Source organism: Quercus suber, unplaced genomic scaffold, assembly GCF_002906115.3.
Source record: "Quercus suber isolate HL8 unplaced genomic scaffold, Cork oak 2.0 scaffold_343, whole genome shotgun sequence".
Lineage (NCBI taxonomy): Eukaryota > Viridiplantae > Streptophyta > Magnoliopsida > Fagales > Fagaceae > Quercus > Quercus suber.
The window spans coordinates 304,777-311,002 of NW_027069795.1; the positions used below are offsets into that span (position 1 = coordinate 304,777).

The 6,226-nt window shown below is 31.8% G+C and overlaps 1 long non-coding RNA gene across 1 annotated transcript in view; it reads right to left on the reverse strand.

Moving 5' to 3' along the window:
* The window catches only part of LOC136061709 (uncharacterized), a 41,040-nt gene extending 35,198 nt beyond the window's left edge, over positions 1–5,842 (reverse strand). The window contains exons 1-2 of the long non-coding RNA XR_010623548.1: positions 5,060–5,842; positions 2,619–2,893 (exon numbers count right to left, since the gene is read on the reverse strand). This is a non-coding gene — a long non-coding RNA (uncharacterized LOC136061709). The remainder of the gene's footprint in view (positions 1–2,618; positions 2,894–5,059) is intronic.
* Between the last annotated feature and the right edge of the window lie 384 nt (positions 5,843–6,226).

Sequence of the window (6,226 nt, forward strand, 5' to 3'; positions counted from 1 at the left end):
GATTTTAAGTCACTCCTTGTGAAATTCTTAGTTTTGCCAAATCCTGCATACTAGTCCACTTTGTAAAAATATTTTAACCCTCAAAAGACTTTGAAATTGTACCAAATTTAACATGGCAATGACTTTATGGGTGGACTATATAATCAATTGAACCACGACCATTCCATCAATTAAACTTTTACTTCCCAGCAACTTTCACTCAAGTTATCTATTTCAGAACTAATACCACTGAGCCCCTCCAAAACCCCATAACTAATATGCTCAACTAATAAAACCAATAATTCTAATCATTACAAGTAATCTCTTAACAATTTCCAATAAGATGTTGATCTTTGTGAGTCTAAAAAAGTATAGGCCTTTGAACTTTACTTGTCCATTAACTAGATAAATTAAATGCTTTTCTCTTGGATAAGATTGAAATCGCTTTGAACATTACAAGAAATAGAATTCAACAACAATATGACCATCGATCCTGCTTTCTCATTGGGGGTCTTTGTCACTTCCCATTCTTTTTCTCTGAATTATTACCTTGTATGAAAAACCCCATTAATTTAGAGAAAGAGAATGGGAAGTGTCAAAGTCCCCCAAAGATGCAAATCAAACAATGCAATACAGTGAGACATACTCTGGCATTCAACAACATTAAAAAATCAAATAAAAATGACTCAATGGAAAATAGTTTCAATGTAAAAATAATACCTAGGAATATTTCTTTTCATAAGGGGATGGGATACTGAAGAAGAAACCAACTCATACCCATTACCATATGCTAAGTCAATACCCAAATTTTAGTGAACCAACTTTCTAAATCCATTGGAAGCCTTGAATTAGATGTCACCTAGTGTTATCAAGGTCTCTAGCATCTGAGTCTACTGAGACACCCAAGATTTGTATGTGAACCATTAGAAGTGGAGAAAGGAGGTAGTAAAGGTGTGAGCATAGTGTCTTCAAAGTCATCAACATTTTGAACGTTGTCTTGGATGATAACGGAATTCTGAGGAGAACAAATGCATTCCACATGCACCCCCATCCTCGCAATCATAGGAGCAAATTTTCCAAATTTACTTGTACGATGAGAGATTTTACTTGAAATCCCGACTTAATTCCGATCACCTTGCATCAAGTCTCCAAATATCTTTTGTAACTGGCTACGAGGCTCACCATAAAACCACAGATGATCACACTTCAGATATTAGCTTAATGAAAGGTCGCTTATGACCATTGATGAAAATTCTAAGATCACAAATCAAAACGATTATATCATCACAAATAGAACCATAGCTATCATTATTAGCATAACTGTCTTTCAACGGAACTAGATGAAAAACAACACAAAGAGCAAATGTGGGAAATTCAGGACCAACCCAGAATAATATGGAACTCCCTATGCTTTGATGGTTAAACCACTTTGGAATCTTCTTTCCTAGTACTCTAATATCATATCTCTCTCCAAAATCAATCATTAGATATGCATCTAGAGTGGGAATGAACTCATCTTTAATTACATCAAACTTGGAGAGGAAGACCCAGGAAGAGAAATCAATTTGCTGCTATAATTTTTGATGTGAATGCAAATCCATTAATACGTTCCCTTTCACTCTTGAACATTTCAAATCTTGTGGAAGTCCTAACTTTGTTCTAAATTGCATGCAATTCAGAATTTTGAGAAATTGAAGTTTAGCAAATCTAGTAAATGTATTTGCAAAGGCAACCAAAATTGTTTCTATTATATAACTTTAAGATAGGAAGAGATACCCAAAGGATTAATTTTCTTCATGATTCTGAATTCAACAAAACGCAGCCTTTTACATCTATTCTTCTAATACCTTTTGGAAGCTTTGGAATATTTTTAAGGAACTTCGAATCCCTAATTAGAAGCCAACATAATCTATTGAATCTGATAATGTTTTCTCGTAGGTTCAAATCTTTTCTTTTCTCTGAGTGTGAAACAAGAAGTCAACCTTTTAAGAAAATTCAACATCAGAAAGCAATATTTTGAAGAATTGCATGGTGCATATCCACCAATCCCCATGCCCTTTGGAAATCAGACATTACCATAAAGTAAGATTTGGAAAAGATTTTGCAATTCATAAATGCTATTTGGAAGTTGACACGAATAGAAAAAGGAACCTATCTCTAATCGCTTAAGCCCAATGAGATTCCCAATTGATGGAGGAAGCTCTGTAATGGTAGTGTGTGCCAGAATTAGATACTTTAAATTCTCCATTTCCTATGGAATATCGAGGAACCTCTTAACTCTTTCACAACCATAAAGACTTTAAAGTTTAAGAGATTTCATCACGATGCAGCTTGGAAGAATTTGAAGTTCAAGGCAACCCCAGAGTTCCTAGCTTTCAAGCTTATCAAGATATCCAATATAGTCATAAATCTTGACTAATTTTCTACAATAACGGAGATCCAATTTCTTTACATTTGGGGTGGCACTCAATAAGTCTGGTAATTTCCTAATGTGTTGACAGTTACGAAAATTCATATGTGTCAAGCTTCTAATTTTTATCCTTTGTAGAAAAAAAAAATCAAAATTTAACTTCAATAAATGTTAAAATACAAATTAATGAAGTTATATTAACTTATAAATAAATAACAAATTACTATACCTTGAAAATCTTGTCCAATATAATCTGACTTTGTGGAATGTTGAGTGCAATGACTTTTTGAGGACGAAAATTGGATGGTAAGGAGGATAAAGAAAACCCTAGCCAATCGAGCACCCTTAATCCATTAGGGAGATAGTCAAGACCTCTGCAAATATCTACATTACCAACCATAAGGAACTTTAGATTTTTCAATTTTTTTCAAAACAATTAGCTTTTAGTTGCAACTTTGTTGGTTCAGGAAAGACTATCATCATGCCTCGAATGTTGTCTGATCCCTGATTGGACAAAACATTTAGTGAATTACATCATACAAAAGGATTTACTAAAAATATAATGCCTATTAAATTTTAACCTTGTTAATAGACTTTAATTTACTTCCATACTAAAGAAAAAAATTATATCAAGTAAAAAACCAAAAATAAAATAGCCATTAAATTTTCCCTATAAAGAAAAGGGAAAAACCAAGTTATACCTTATTTTCTGTTAGTACTTCAAAAGCATCCTCACAATACCAAAGTCTACTAAGTAGTTCGAGTTTTTGTGGTGATTCCTATAGGACAATCTTTCTATCCATTTGATGTAGCAAGTCATGCATCCATAATTTGTTAAATCGATCAACATTTATAAGACACTTATCAATAAGTTTTTGAATACCAATAACTAGGTCTAGATCACAAAAATTTAGTATATCCACAACATAATCCTTGAAATGACCCTTGAAGAAACATGTGTAAGATCGAGAAAAATATTTTGTTCCGTATCATCCAATCCTTGATAACTTAATTGGAGTACTTTTTGAATATCTTTGTAAGGAATCCTTTCATACTTATCTAATGTGCAAATTGGCACCAATTATTGATAGAGCTAATGGAATGCCCTTGGCATAACATATAACTTGATTAGTAAGTTCTAAATTATCTTCCTCAGGTTTATTTTTTTGAAAAGTGTGCATACTAAATAGTTCAAGAGATTTGTAATCACCTAATTCATTAACCATGTATGTTGAATGACATATTCTTAAAGTATGTAACAAATGTTTATTTCTTGTTGTTATAATGATTCAACTTCCAAAAGCAAACCAATCACATCCTTCAATCAATCTTTCTATTTGGTCTTATTTATCCACATCATCAAGAATTAAAAGAATTCTTTTATTGTGAAGTATGTTCTTTATTGCAGCGATTCCTTCCGATTCACTGCACAACTTCAGTTGTCTATTCCCTCGGGTCTCACAAAGAAGCATCTCTTGTAGTTGGATAATGCCATCAAATGTCCCTGACTTTTCTCTAACATTTTCCAAAAAGTAGCTTCTTTCGAAATGGTAAAATTTTTTGTTATAAATAGCTTTTGCGATGGTTGTTTTACCCACTCCACCAAGACCATACATACCTAACATACGAATAACATTTGACCCAATATATAATTGAAATATTATGGCCTCTACACGAGAATTTTTTCCAACTGGGTATTTAGCAACAAATAATGGCATCCGATTTAATTTAGAATTTGAGATCTCTTTAACAATTTCTTGCATAAATTCGAATTCTATACAATTGCCATTCACAAAGCATACAAGACATGTAAATAGTTAGGCTACAAAATTGAAATATGAACCTAAACTGAATTCAAATGTAACATACGATTATCATTTGACCCAATATCTAATTTCAATATGATGGACTCTACACGAGAATTTATTCCAACTAGGTATTTAGCAACAAATAATGGCATCCAATTTAATTTCGAATATGAGATCTCCTCAACAATTTCTTGGATAAATTCAAATTCGGTACAACTTTCATTCACAAAGCATACAAGACATGTAAATAGTTAGACTATAAAATTGAAATGCAAACCTAAACTAAATTCAAGATGTTCAATTTGAGCATTACAACCAAAGTTTTTTATTTTTATTTTTTAAAGTAAGCCTAATGTAATTTATAGGTCTAAGAACTATAATTTGATTAGGATTTTTTCTAATTATTGTTTTCTAGGAAATTCGTTTTAGGTTTTCACAAAGAAATTGCATAGAAAATCTAGTTAGATAAGGGGCAGAAACTTATTAAAACCCCATGTAGTACTTGAACAAAATTAAGAATTTCTTTTAAAAAAAAAAAAATTAACCACTTGGTAGAAAAACTCCGAATTATTTAGTAAGATAATCTAATATTTTGTTATTTTATTTTTACTATTGAGCCATAAGCTAACTTCCTTAGTAGAAGATATGGCCATAAAAATCCATAATTTGGAAAAACATTATAAAGAAAGAAAGAACATTCATCACATATTAGTATTTGTTTAACAATAAAATCTACTGGTCATTACAAAACTATTAAAACTTTTCCATTTACGAAAAAAACCATTAGAACCCTTTTTTTTTATGAGAAAAAACCATTAGAACTTGTAAGGCATAAAAGTAGTCATCAAATATAGGAACATACTCATGCTTGTAATGCCAACCAGATATATTGGCAACTTCATGTAAAGCTCCCCTCCAACTCTGCACCTTCTTGTTAGATAATGCTTCTCCAAACTTTCCTTTTTGATTAGGAACTTTTGATGGATCTATGTTGTAAAAAACTGGACGTACTAATTGGTCATTCTTATTACACTCAATAATTTTGGCAAGTTCATCCAAGCACCATGTGGAGGATGCATAGTTTTGAAAGAAAACAATTATTGAAATCCTTGAACTTTCAATAATTTTGAGAAGTCCTATAGAAATTTCTTCTCCCCTTTCAAGTTTATCATCAATAAAGGTTTTAATACCCTGTTGACACAAAGCATTATACAAATGGCTTATAAAACCAAGACGGGTATCTTCACCTCTAAAACTCAAGAAGACATCAAAGTTCTCGAGTTGGTGGGTGAAAGAGGAAGATGAATATGAAGATGAGCCTCCTTTGCTAGTAACAAGAGCCTTTCGGGGGATTTTTGAGCAGATTGTTGTCAAGATCTGAAAGGAGGAGAAAGAAAACTATGAAGGGGTTGTCAATATAAGAATTGGAAGAGATGAGGGGGTCATTAGTTTGGTATGAGGAAAGTGAATTTGCTATGACTTTTGGTTTTTAGCGGAAGGTTCAGTGCGATAGAAAAATGGGGATTGTAAGAGAAGTGGAGGAAGATGATAATTTGGAAAAGTAATGTAAAAGAGGAAGATAATCTTCGGAGAATAAACGTAGAGGAAGATATGAAAGTAGGTACTAAGAAATGTAAGCAAATAGCTACCTAACAAATTGTCTGGCTGAAAATCGATAGTTGCGTTATAAAAATGAAGTTGTTCAACTGGATATTAAGTTGATTAGCTACCTTCCATTACAAATTCTTTTGACTGGTTCATTAGGTATAACAGAAAACTTTGCTTAAAAATTTGAAAATTAAACAATAATGACGGGTGGAGGGATATTAAATTGAAATTGGGCTTAAAGAATATGTGTTTGGAATTATAATTTGTTTGTTTGATGTTATTGGATCCCAATTCAAAGTTTGGCAATTTGGATTTTGACTTTTGAGTGATAATGCGCTATCTAACTTGATCTAAAAATAATTTGGATGCTTTTTATTTTTATTTTTCCATTTTTTGTTTTTATGTTTTAGATTTTTTTATT